This window comes from Perca flavescens, chromosome 21, assembly GCF_004354835.1.
Source record: "Perca flavescens isolate YP-PL-M2 chromosome 21, PFLA_1.0, whole genome shotgun sequence".
Lineage (NCBI taxonomy): Eukaryota > Metazoa > Chordata > Actinopteri > Perciformes > Percidae > Perca > Perca flavescens.
Genome location: NC_041351.1, coordinates 14,760,819 through 14,775,062, shown reverse-complemented (window position 1 = coordinate 14,775,062; position 14,244 = coordinate 14,760,819). Strand labels below are relative to the sequence as shown.

General features: G+C 39.9%; 1 long non-coding RNA gene across 4 annotated transcripts in view; it reads left to right on the top strand.

Annotated features, from left to right (window-relative positions):
- Window positions 1–706: 706 nt before the first annotated feature.
- LOC114548269 (uncharacterized) overlaps window positions 707–14,244 on the top strand; it is a 96,802-nt gene continuing 83,264 nt past the window's right edge. For all 4 annotated transcript variants that reach the window (XR_003691339.1, XR_003691340.1, XR_003691338.1 and 1 more), the window contains exon 1: window positions 707–1,151. This is a non-coding gene — a long non-coding RNA (uncharacterized LOC114548269). The remainder of the gene's footprint in view (window positions 1,152–14,244) is intronic.

Here is a 14,244-nt window from a genome sequence, read left to right as displayed (position 1 = left end):
CATAATAACAGTGGTGGAATGTAATTAACTCTAGTGCTGTACTGAAGTACAAATTCAAAGTACTTTACTTCTACTCCACTATATCTCAGAGGCAAATATTGTATTTTGTATTCCATTACATTTGTCTGACAGCTGTGAAAACCACGTATCTCCAGATTTGGAGAGTTTAAATTTGAAGTGTTCTGATAAACTGAAGGATTAAGTGTTCCTTTATGGATTAAGAAAATTGTCCTACTTCTTAAACTAAATAAACTAGAAACCCTCTTGAATTAGCTAGAAAATACATCTCACAAAGCTGAAAACTGGGCTGTTTTTCTGAGCATATGACAAATTGACTTTTTAGAGTTATGTGTCATACATTTTGCTGATACTGCTTACATACTTTTACAAATAAAAAAAAATAAAAAACTTGTAGTAGAGTATTTTCCCAGTGTGGTAACTTCTTCCACCACTGAATAAAAAAAGTGATTAGATGACATCACTTGGGCTTGGACAGTATTTTGTGACATTTTACAGTTATTACATTTATGAATTAATTAATGGATAAATTCATACCAGTCAAAGGATAATTCTCATAATTTTGCAGGATAATGTGACAACTAAATAAAATATTTGTTGTGTTTGGATCTTGTTTATCAAATGGTGGTAGCCAAGCGGTTTCTGAGTTGCCATAGTCACATTTTGGTAAAAACCTTCAGCAGGCGTGCCCATGATCATTTCCTGTCAGTAATGGAGCCCGGAGGAAGCTACTAGCGTTAGCTAGCTGCTTCTAATGGTGCTCAAGTAGCTGTAACAAGACAAAACTTGGCTACATTTTCACAAAATAACTGAGAGAAAGAGAGTAGGCTAAGTTCAGTCGCCGTTCTCAACGTTTTCCCATTCAGGCAGTAGGTAGAGAAATGTAAAGTAGCGTTAGCTGCTAATTTAGCACCAAAACAGCCTGCTGGCACCAACTTTACCGGATGTAGAGGAAATACAGAGGTTTAATGGACCGTTAAAGAAGAGGCACTTTTCATCACTTGGTAAAGTCGCCTACTGGACGTCTGGCGTGGCATCAATGGTGACAGACTGAACTTTGGTAATATTCACCTGAGAGAAAACTGGCTGATGAATAATTGGACTATGGAATATTATCATTGAAGACATTAAAGGTAAGCAATTTAAGCAAGTTGTATTGGGCGTCTTTGGTTTGGATGTATGTATAGTGATGCTGTTTGTTGTTTGAGCCTTCAGAGTAGATGTGTGAATGTAGCTGCTTCTGCCAGGCGTGTTGTTATTGGGCCACATTGTTTAGTAGGCTTGATTCTGCAGGTGTTATGGTGCCTGTGTTTACTGCTACTGTTGCTGTTGTGTCTGCCATACTGCCAACACTGCGTGAGAGTGTGTGCCGTTATGAGGAAGTGCCAGATGGTGAGTCAGTATGCTGCTGCGCCCTTTACCTGGTGGAACCATAGACTGTATTTAGTCTATGGGTGTAACAAGCACATGTGTGCGTATTCCTGTTGGTGCCTGTAATGTCACTTGATTGGAAATTAGAGCTGTCATTTCCTAAATTAAGCAAACAGCACTTCAGAACTCAGCTTACGAACAGGCTTGTCTCACCTGATTTTCTCTTAAATATTAAACATATAAATATATCTCACCAAAGTAAATTAATAAATAGACAGTGAAATAAATGTAAGCAATGAAATCAACTTAATTTTCATATATCTTATTTTAAAACTATTTTAATGAATTCTGAATATTTATACACAATTTACATTTTATATTTGTTTAATTTTTACATACAAATTCTTTTCCATGTCAATTTTGTTATATTATATTGAATTATGACCCATCTAGTCTTCGATATTCCCTGACCAACAGTCCCAATCCTAAAAATGTTAAGTTGTAGAAAATGTATGGCATCTTTGGCTGGAAAGTTAAGTTAATTATCAAAGTAGTTCAACATCATTTTTAATTAATCAACTAATAATTTAGTTCAGTTGCCTGATATGCAGAGTCATGATCTGCTGGAGGAATTATAAATTATTATTTGGCTGCAAGGACAGAGAGGTGCCTAGACCCTTTTCTATAAAACTCTGGCATTGTTCAGAGTGACTTGATCTCAAAAGAGATGGGAGCTGAATGTGCACACAGAGTTTAAACTTTAAGCAGTCCTGGTTACCACTGTCCACGGCTCACATCAAGTTATAGACAGTGGGCACAGTATTGAGAAAAAGAACCATCCATTAAAAGTATTTCAAAAGCAGCTGCAGAAGACCCCTGCTGTGGTGGCGTAACTAATAAATCTATCCTGGGCTTCCATTGCACGTATCACCTCCCATGGCTTCCAAAACCATAGACGTCCAATCTGATTCACTGCCAGAATAATTCATGCCTCAAAAAAAGAGAATGTAGCATTATTGGGGCACCCAAAGCTCTCCCTGGGGAAATGAGGGTGTTCATTGCCACGTTGGAGTTCAGTTACACACTGATCTCAGCCAGCAAAGAATTAAGGAGAATACCAGTGTAGCAATGATCAGAGGAGAATCCAAAATGAAATACTTTTGAAAGTGAAACTAAGAGGATCAAATATGTAAGCCAGAAAGCCATTGCAAAGGCAGTGAGGCAGTGTGAATTTATCTTAAATAAATCAGATTTACACCTTAATCCACGTCCCTCTGCACATTTCCAACACATTATTACTGATCTTTCTGGAATCCCCAAATTCACACTTATTTAATCTTGTCTCTATGTGATGACAATGGCAGGGCACGCTACTCCTATTATTATGATACTGATTAGAACAAAAGTGGGCAAGGTGATGGTACGTACTCTGGTGGAAAAGTAAGCAGATGTTTTTAAAACATTCAGGTGTTTTCTTTAGATCTTAAGGATTCTTTGGAAGTCAATAAATATCTTACTTTAACAGTACTTGTATAAATACCAACCTATGAATGGTACAGTTGTCCTACAATGTATGTAAATTCACAAATCTGTAAATTGCCAATTTTACAGAAAAGCCACAGAATTCCTTTAACCCACTAGAGGAACACCGTATAGACACTTCAATATACCGAATTTGAGATTGTTCTCTTTACTGCTGCAGTTTTTCTTGAAGGTCAAAAAAGTTCATCTTATCAACATGGTTTAGCGGCATTTATGGAACAAAATGGAATGAATGAAAAAACTAAATGGAACTGCAGAGGCAGAACAAAATTTCACCAGTTTGGCCTGAACACACGCACATGCACACACACTCACACTAAAATGGCAGCTTTGAGAATGGTTTATTGATTGGTGATCATGCCTGCGGTGGCATTTCAATCCTTTTTAACCAGCAGAGGAAATTCCATTAAGCCATTTAATACAAATGCCATGACAACTGCTGGGCCGAGTGTGTGTTTGTGTGTATGCATGTCGCTCACTTGCTGCTTCCTGAAAGTGTGAGCTTGTGAGTGTCTGTGCCTGTTTTGCTATAGTCCTAGATGAGTAGAGAGGTGTGTGTGTGTGTGTGTGTGTGTGTGTGTGTGTGTGTGTGTGTGTGTGTGTGTGTGTGTGCACCCCCCACCCATCCTGCAGGGAGTTCCAGAGAAGGTTTAGACAAGGCGTAGAACACTCACTATGAAGAACAGAGAGAACAGAAAAGAGGAGAGCAGTCTCAATAGGGAGAGGGAAAGAAGGAGGCCAAAGAGAACTGGATAGAGAGGTAAAGAGAAATAGAGATGGGGGGGGGAATATCAAGTAAGTCAGACAAGAGAAAAACGGTGGGAGAGAGCAGCAGGCAAAAAGAGAGACATGGTGAAGCTGTGAGCAGATACACGAGGGAAGACACTGATTCTAAACATTACTATATATATATATATATATATATATATATACTTCTTTATTTTTATGAATTGATTTGCAATCATTCGACCTTCTATATTATAGTCTACACAGTATAGTTATGTAGTTGTAGTGTATATATATATATATTATAGTGTACTGTAGTATAATGTCACCCCATTATAAACCTTGTAAATTACTAAACTATGGCAACACTTTAACTACAGTGTATATACCAAATATGGTCATGCCAATAGAGGCCCTGCACAGCCTTGGTACACCTACACAGGTGTTTATGTTGCGTGATTAGACCTCGTCTCAGGACTGTGTGGGGTGTACACAAGGGGGTAAGCTTCTCCTTGGAATGCGTAGCTCCCATTCATTTTGGCGCCACTTTGACAGTGAATAACTTTACATCTGATGCGTTTAAAGACTATTTGTCCATTGTTTATTTCTAAAGAAAAACAACAACATATAAAAGGCTCCATTACCTTGTACCTCACGTTATGGCTCCGTAGCAGACGTTTTTGTAAAAATAGGCTAACGATTGTGTCATAACCATGCGACTTACTGTTGGATAGTAGAGAAATTACCATACAGTGTACAGACTGTACAGACCCTCCTGTTAATTTCTTTCACCTGTTAAGGTGGGGCAACCTGTGCCAAATTCAAGACCACACTGAAATGAAATGACAGTTTCTCATCACTAATTTTCATGCAGTGAAATGCTTGATATACTAGCAGGCTAAGGTAGATAACATACAAAATACAGTAAAGAAAGTATCCGATTTTGAACTTCTTTATGTTATCCACTAAGCCCGGATCGGCCCTGATACTTATCCTTGGTATCGATTGGGCACATCCCTACACTGGAGTCACATAGACCGTAGCCTGGATGAGCAGAAGTAGCCATTTCCAGGATAATTTCCCTACCGACCGAATTTCCCTTACCTTCTGCTCTCTGTGTGATACCGTTCTCAAACTCTGTTTGCTTTGGGAAACAACAAACTTCGAGCTAGTTTTGAAGAAACTTTGAATTATGCAACAAGGCAGGCCTGCTTGGTTCTTTCGGGGAATGATTGTAAAGATTTACAAATAATATGTTTAGGGCATATTACTCTCCAACTGGGACCGATTTGTGGGTTTGCTGTGGACTACAAATGGCGATTCACTGGTAAGAACAAATTATGTTTAACATAGGCGACGACCTACCTCAACGTGTCATGCGTAGAAAAAAACCATAGCTGCCTCCAGCAACAACTAACCCTAACCCTTGCAACTGCAAGTATGGATTCCTCACGAGTTCAACAACACGTTGAGAAAAAGGCTTGCACGCGGTCTTCTAAAGTGTAGGAGTATTTTACTCTTAATGCCAACAAGAACGTGGTAGTCTGTAGACTTTGTAAAATGCCTCCCTGAGTCACGATAACAGCAGCAAAACACCCTAAGTTCTGCTCACCTTTTGCTCTGCTCCCTTTCCCTCCCAAGTACAGTTTAGATTCTCTGCCCGAGCCCGAACTTGACCCACGGGCCGGGTCGGGACGATATTTCTTGCCACTATCCCTTGGCCGGACCCTTGATCAAGCATTTGTGTTTTTTTTTTTTTTATATCATTACTTTATTAGCCTAATTGGTTGGGAAAAGATATGCCTCTCCAGCTTCTCCCGTAGCTCTGGGTAGATGTCCTGCACTGACTTGAGTCTGAGGTTATATTAGACACTCTACAACTTGCCTTATGTTGGATTTATTTGATACATCTGATTTCAAATGTTGCTAAAACTGCGCTATCTTTTACTGTAAGATTAAAGGGAGAAGAGCTTGGATGTTAAACAAGAGCTTATTCATTATTTTACCTACTACTGTTTTACTACTTACTCTTTTTACACTTGCTCTGTTTACTTTTAAGTTTTTATTTTTGTATTCCTCCTGAAAGTGACTTGTGGTTGGATTGATAGCCTACATCTGGCTTCAGGTTGCACTACAAATTCATTTTTATTTGAACAGTGCAGTGTTAAACAATTTTAATAAATAGAGATTTGAACCTTATTAAAATTTGTTTTTTGTGTAAATTGTTAGTTATTGAGCAATGGGAAAATAATCGCTAATTGAAAAATGAATCGTTAGATTAGTCGACTAATTGAAAAAGTAATTGCTAGATTAATCGTTTAAAAAATAAATCGTTTGGGACAGCCTTAATTTAACCATGTATCCAGCTAATTTAAGTAGCTCACCTTACTGTCTTTTGTGAACAGTTAACGTCATTTAATATTGTATGTGGCGTGTTCTTTAGCAGGGTGCAAGTATTCCACCAAAACAAGTTCCTTTCCGAGACCATTTTGCAGAGTCAGCGTCGCTGTGTTTGGAGCGAAGCATCCCCTAAGACGGTTGTGATTGGTTTAAAGAAATACAAACAATTTTTTTTTTTTTTTTTTCTTCCTCCTATCCCAGAATATGTGTGGTGTAGCCAGACCTTACTCCACAGCAATGCAAGACTACATAGACAGAGACCATGACAGCAGTAGAAAGTAAGGATATTTAAAAATAGGTTAGTAATAGGAAAGAAACACTGTATGCAAAGTTTAGTTTCTAGAACATAATTATGAATAAAACAACAAATAGTCACTGCTGAATTTCTGATTTTGAAATCAAAGCCTTTTACATTCTGGAGCTATGGGAAGACATCTAAGAAAAAGCCCTGACGTACAGTGTGTTGCAACTACTACAGATGGAAAGTAGCATAATGCTAAATCTGGTGCAGCCATCTTTTTAATGTAACTGCACATTGTCCTGCTAAATAAACTAAACTAAAACAGTAACAACATTTGAGACATAGAAAAAAGGTTTTTCTTCATTGAACGTCTTACTGAATCACATAAAAACATGGACAGAGGACGAGAAAGTCAGAGACAGAAAGCAAGAGAAATAGTGTAAGAGGAAGAGACCAAAGTCATTTTCAGTTTCTGTACATATTTTATGGCCTGAGGTTTGTCATTGCAACTGCTACATGGTCGATGGCATGAGTAAACTCCACACCACTAGTTTAAACACTCTTCTACGCTTTTCTAAATGAATGATGAAAAGAAAACACTCTGTGGTCACATGGTGCTGGGGAACAGAAGGTTCAGACTGATTAAACAGGACAGACAGGGTCCTTGCCCCACTCCTACTACTCCCATTATGCCTCTTCATTCTCCTTTTGGGCCTACTGCCTTTTACAGTGCCCCCCCAAATCAACACTAAGGGCGCTTTCACACCTCTCGTTTAGTTCTGTTGAATCGCAATAAGACAGGGGTCTTCAACGTTTTTTAGGCCAGTGACCCCTTAGCTCAAAGAGAGACCGAGTAGGGACCCCCTACTGCATATATTGTAAACAGTTGAGTTGCATATTAAACTGGGCCGAATGGATGAAAATAAATGGATATTATTAATACATCATGTTTTAACGTTAAAAATACATGCGGAAGGCACAGTGAATCTTTGAGCCTAACTGTATGGCTACCATAGTGGCTACCTTACCTATTGTAAGCTTAAATCCAATATGTACATATACACATGTATTTTTTTTCTCACAAACAATTTATCATTGCTATTACGTAATATGTTAGATTCATGTTGATGTATATTTTCAAACATATTTCATGTTTGAAAAAATAATCTTTAAATTTTTTTTTAAAGATATTTTGGCGGCCCCCCTGCAGTAACTCTGAGGACCCCCTAGGGGTCACGGACCCCCTGTTGCAGATTTCTGCAATAAGAGTTTGTTTGCCCGGCTGGTGCTATTCGTTTGGGCGGGCGAGAATGCGGCAATCGCACTCAGGTGCACTCCAAAAGCGGACCAAACGCAGTGTTTCCTTTAGGATGTTTTTTTTAGCAGTGGGGGCAGGTCCGAAACACCTCCCCCACTCCCCCACACATGTAAATAATGCACCTAAAATACAAACGTGAGCAAGGGCGTTGAGCAATCGCTATTATATCGAATCAACAGCCATGTGAAATTTAGCTCGCAGGTGAAGAACAAACAACGAAAATCACCAGTTAACTTAACTTAAATTTACAAGACCAGGCTTAAATGAACTGCCAACATAAGTTATACGACTTACAGTGCTCAAGGACGTACACACACAATCTCAACTGGCTTATCATCCGGACAGCGTCTCTTTTCCTTTCTCCCTTTTTCTACCGAGTGACCGCGCTATTCTCCGACATGCACTCTAACAATGCAGCCCTACTTTTGATACCGTGGGGGACAGAAATGTTGCCGTGGGGGGCCGCCACGGTCAAATCAACATAGAGCAAACACTGAAACAAGCGTACCAAGATGTGCTTGATGAGGTGGTCTCGGCACGCTTTCAAACGAACTCTGGAGCAGTTTGTGGTGAGAACGTGATCGGAACTCGAACTGCACCAACTATATATAGGCACTCCGCAAGTCTGAGCTTATAATGAGTTAGGTGTGCTTAGCAATCAGAACATGCAAACTGTAGCAGCTTGCAGTGTTTCTCTCACAGAAATAGACTGCAGTCAAGCTCGCTGTCCGTCACTCGCATCTCCGTGGTCAAACCAGCCGCCGCTATAGTTGGAGACCGACACCGGCAGAGCAGAGCGACGTCTCTGTGACCAGAGCAGACGTAGTAACGTAAGTTGTTTTTTTTATAAATGAAATGAGCTGGTTTGACCATGGAGATGCAAGAAATATGCACTAGTCCACACAGGACCTTCTTCCTGTATTTACTTTCTTGCTACCACCCCAGACACATCCGGCCAATAAGAGGAGTGAACGTTCTTGTGTGATTTGTAATGACGCATTTTGGTACGCTTGGATTTTTCCAGGTATGAAACCAAACCAAACCAAACCAAGGGGAAATCGCTCCAAGTTTACAAACTCATCAACTGATTCGGACCAAAGCAAACAAACTATAGGTGGGAAAACGCCCTTGGAGGCAGGCCCTCCTTCAGGCTTCATATTCATTTTCCTGTTTTGATAAGAAGTACAATGAACAAGATGCACTCTAACTAAGCCACTAAAAACTTATTCCGCAAATTTATCGAATTTGATATTGATTCCTTGTGCATTTTTAAACAGAGAAATGCAAGGCAGTCCTTTTCTGACATCATTGAGAAAAATTCAGAAAATAAAAATCTGTCCCTGCTAATCAGGTATAGGGTCAGAATAGTCATTACGTCCTCTTAAAACCCTTAAAACCATTTCAATTAGCATGACCCAGTTTGATCCTACCAGCTATAAAAGAAATTGGGCATTTTTTGAAACATTCCTCCTGCTGCCCTGATGTTCTACCTACAGGCTTTTTATGTTTTTAACTGCATTATAGACAATAGTCAACACTACTCCCAGGCTTTTTCCCACAGGCCCCTAAAAGTGCAGTTATTAAGCCACTCTTAAAAATAGAATGATAGACTCTAAATCACTAATGAACAATTACAGACCCATTATCAAACTTCCCATTTTAAGTCTTTGAAAAGGTTGTTTTTCAACAGCGTAACATCTTCTTGGCCCTAAATAATTGGTTTTATGTTTTCCAGGTCTGCTTACTGTCCCCAGAGTCAAAACCATGAAGAAGTAGCATTTGGTTTTTATGCACAACATATCTAAAATAAACTGCCAGAAAACTTGAGATCTGCCTGAACTCTCAGTCCTTTTAAATAAAAAACTGACTTTTCGGATTTCCCCAGGATTTTAAAGTGCTCATATTATGCTTTTTGGCCTTTCCCCTTTCCTTTATTTTGTTATATATCTTTTTGTGCACGTTATAGGTTTACAAAGTGAAAAAGCCCAAAGTCCACCCCAAAGGGACATCCCGTCTCCAACAGAAAACTGCTCCAAACCGCTCTACTGTAGTCCAGCCTTTACTTCTGTGACGAACGTTATAATGCTCGCCTAGCTGCTTGCATGGCACGCCCTTATACTCTGCTTCTGACTAGCTAGCAGTGCTTACTGCGCTGATGTGAGATGCCTCACTCTGTAGCTAAAACAGAGAGCTCAACACACAGGGTGAAAAGAGGAGCTGCAGCAATGTGCAGTACAACAAATATATGGTGTTTTCTGAAAATTAAACCTATTCTGGTACAACCTCTAAATACAATAATGAACTTGAAAATGAGCATAATATGAGCACTTTAAGTTAAACTTGGGACTATTCCTATTTTGTAATGCATTGTAGCTGGACTGTAGTCTGTCATTTTTACTGTTATTTTATTTAGTTGTACTCTTTTTAAAATCCTGTTTTTTATATTGTTTTTTAAAAATATATTTTCTTAATGGCTTCCTGTCCGATGTATGTAACACACTTTGAATTTCCTTGTTGTTGAAAGATGCCATACACATAAACATTCCTTTCCTATGGTTCAAGCCAAGCTAAATAACACGTGCAAAGTAGCACATGCAGCTTCCCTTTTTTCTTTTCCTTTTAAAGGGGTGATAGAATGCAAAACTGAGTTTACCTTGTCATAGTTGAATAACGACAGTTCGGTGGGTGAAATACAGAGAACCTCAAAGCCCCATTCACACCTCTTGACTATGCAAATCTTACAATTTGAAACTGCAGCTGAAAACGGGCAAATCACAACGAAGCTCATAGTTGACGTCAACTCGGTGGCTGTACCTTAATTGGCTCTGGTCTGTACCTTTGTCACGCTCCAAAATTTACATACAGACTACTGGTCTGAGACAAGCTGGTGTTCTGAAAGTAGGTTGCGCAGATCTCACATATGTTAGCTGCGAGCTGGAATTACAAAGAAGAAAGTTGGAAGTTTTTCAAGGATATTGAAAATGAACCACGGTGGTAAATGCAGTGTTCTAAGCTGTACAGGGAATGGTGACACTTTTCACATTTCATCGTGGGCTGCCGGCGGTCGTGGTGCTCCAGGTAAGTGGTACTTAGTGGTTCACTTACCCCAGAAAAGATTACGTTTGCTGGGTACAGAGCACCATGCTGCCGGTCGTTGAGCTCACGGTAGTTGGTGGGCTAGTTACCGGGTAACTGCAACACAAAGCCGTGTGTGAACAGTGTGTGAACAGTGTGTGAACAGTGTGTGAACAGTGTGAAATACCCTATATAATCATTCTATCACCCCTTTAAGGATTTTTTATTATAAAAAATACAGCGGTGTCAACAGTTTATTTAATGTTTGTTCCTCTCCATTTTCTTTTCTCAGTCCCTCCCTCCTCCCTCTCTGTCTTTACTAACATAAATCATTGCTGACAGTCAATAAGCTCCTTGTCTAAAAGTTTTAAGTGGCCACCAAAAGGTCAGAACGTCTCAAATACCTCAGAGAGAGGTGCGTGAGCCCAGATACTATCTGCTGTCTAAGCAGCCAGAGCAATGACAGTGATCCAGCGCTCCGCAGAATGCAGCTGAGGCCCTGCCTTCAAGATACACAACGTATCTGGATCAAAACGCTCAGGCGATAAATGTCTTTCATCCAATAAATCTCTTTAACACAGAGCTAGCATCTTTTGAATGTTTTGATATTACAAGAATGCTTCTCCTAAATTAAAACATGTTTATAAGGAGTTTTATTTTAATTAACTTTTATTATAAACTGCCCAATATCGGTAGGCCGGGAATGCCGCACGAGAAATGTTTAGCATTTCTAATCGTCCCATTGATCAGTGACTAGCTAGTCTCCCATTGCCAGAGCTATCTCAACAGTCTGTGCTGGAGGATGGTCTGGCTACACCACTTATCTATTCTGCCCAAGCAGTGTTTTGAGCCAAATGCTAATGTTAGCATGGCAAGCATGCTCACAATGACAATGAATGAACAAACATGATGTTTAGCAGGTATAAAGTTTACCACGTTCCCCATCTTATTTTGGTTTGTAAGCATGTTAACTTTCGCTAATTTGCCAACACTGAACACAAAGTACTGAGGCTGATGGGAATATCATTTGTTTTGCAGGTATTTGGTTATAAACAGAAAAATGGAAATGTTGACCTGATGATCAAGTTCGACAAAAAGTCAGGGGATCACCAAAGTTATTATAATTCATCCTGAGTGGAACATGAATGTCTGAGCCAAAATTCATAGGAATGCATCCAATAGTTGTTTAGACATTTCACTAAAAACCACAAACGTCAACCTCATTGCGGCGCTGAAAGAAAAATCCAGAGATCACCAAACTGATGAAGATTCATCCTCTGAGGAGCGTGAATGTCTAAAATGTCATTGCAATCAATCCAACATTTGTTAAGATATTTCTCAACTAACGATTATTTTCATTGTCGATTAATCCGTCGATTATTTTCTTGATTAATTGATTGGTTATTTGGTCTATCAAATGTCAGGAAATTGTAATCTTCTTTTTCATAGAAAATGACTCAAAACGATCAAATCGATTATCGAAATAGTTGACAACTAATCAATTAACCGATTAACCTTTGCAGCTCTAGATATTTCAGACTGGACCAGAGTGGTGGACAGATCGACTAGCTGACCGACCTACACCAGTAGTAACAAACTATATTGAATTTTCTATGATGTTATTGAAGTAACCAGCTGCTTAGATGGTCTTTGTTTATGGCCAAAACATTCTGACAACTGTCACACTCAAGCAGATGTCAGTGAGTCTTCAGTTGAGTGGTTGAGCAATTACTCAGAAGAATGAATGTGTACCATATGTTTTTTTGGATGAATTTAGGACTTTTCTCTTGAACCAAAGCACTTTCTACAAATGTATTTTCTAGTGTGTGTGTGTGTGTGTGTGTGTGTTTGTGTGTGTGTGTGTGTGTGTGGGGGCATGCATGCTTGCACATGTGCTCCTTATATTTTGGAGACAGATGGTGCAGTCAAAGAAAATCTATAAACTCATCTTCTTTTGACTTCAAGGCAAACCGACTGATTACATATGTTCTGTTTTGCTGCCACTAGACACATGCACGCCCACATGCACGCACACACACACACACACACACACACACACACACACACACACACACACACACAGTCCGAACATTACAGTAGCAGTCTCGCAATACGTCTGTATGTCTCTTGTTTTTAATAATAATAATAATAATAATAATACATTTAATTTATTTAGTGCTTTGCATGTACTCAAAGACACTTTACAGTAAAATCAGCACAAAACAGATAAAGGAATAAAACCAACACATAAAACAAGCATGTTAAAAGCAAGTGGAACAGTAACTAAAAGCAGGTCTGTGAGGTAGGAAGCAGCCTGGTTCTGGAGGGCTTTGTGAGTAAGGAGGAGGACTTTAAACTGGATGCGTTGGGGAACAGGGAGCCAGTGGAGATTCTGGAGGACAGGTGTAACGTGGTCACGGGAGTGGGTGTGGGTGAGGAGGCGGGCAGCAGAGTTTTGGTTGTATTGAAGTTCACTCAAGACTTTTGCGGATGAACCATAGAGAATGCTATATTTTTATTTTTCATACCCACACAGTCTGGCTCGCTGTCCACCCAAATATCTGTCTGCATTCCAGTCCATTCTTTCAGTTCCAGTCGACCTATATTCTGTCATTTTTTATTAGGGATGCACCAAACCCAGAGTTCGGTTCGGAATTCGGCCGAACTTTGGGCTTTTTGACGGAGTTCGGGTACTGCCGAACGTTAGAATTTTTTTTCGACCGAACCGAACGGTACCAAAGAGAAGTAACGAGAGGCGATACTCGAGAAAAAAAAGCCGAAAGTTGTGTTGAGTTTCTGCTCTTGCCAAAGAGTATAGAAGTAACGAGGCGAAACTCAATAGAACATTCCATTGCAAACAAACGCACCCATGACAGAGCTGCAGCTCCGCCACTCCGCCATCTTGGACTGAACTATCTTGTTACTTCACTACTGTTTGTAGAGTTACGTGGTCGACGTAATGACGGAGTTGTAGCTAGACGGAATGCAGTAGCAACCTAGCAACGGCAGTAAGCTGTGAGAAAGTGAAAATGGAACTTGTGAGCAGAAAAAGTGTTGTTTGGCAGTACTTTCAGTCAAAAGAAGGCGATTCAAGTCATGCTACTTGTTCAATTTGCAATGCCGATTGGTCTCGTGGTGGCGAGGACCCTAAACAACACAACACACAACATTGCCGCTGTTAAGACATTTGCGTATGAAACATCCGAAAGAATACGAGTTGTGCATGAAGGAATCCCCAGACAGCAACTTCAGGTATGGCAAAGGAAGGACAATCACAGCTAAAAACTTGTGTTAACCAGACCGTGCCTCTCCCAGGCTGTCAGCTGTTTTCTCGGTAAATGAGTCTTCCTACAGCGGGAGCGGAGTGACTGAACGGCCGGCTGCTGCTCGTTAGCTAACGGTAGCTTTCTAATTCCACCCACCCAACATGCCTTCATCATACACTGGTTAGCAAAAGTTTGCAAAACAAAATTGTTACTCATCTGGCGATAGCGATGTACTTTCCTACGATGTGAATAGAGCGTGGGGGTAGCCTACTTTATGGGATTATAAA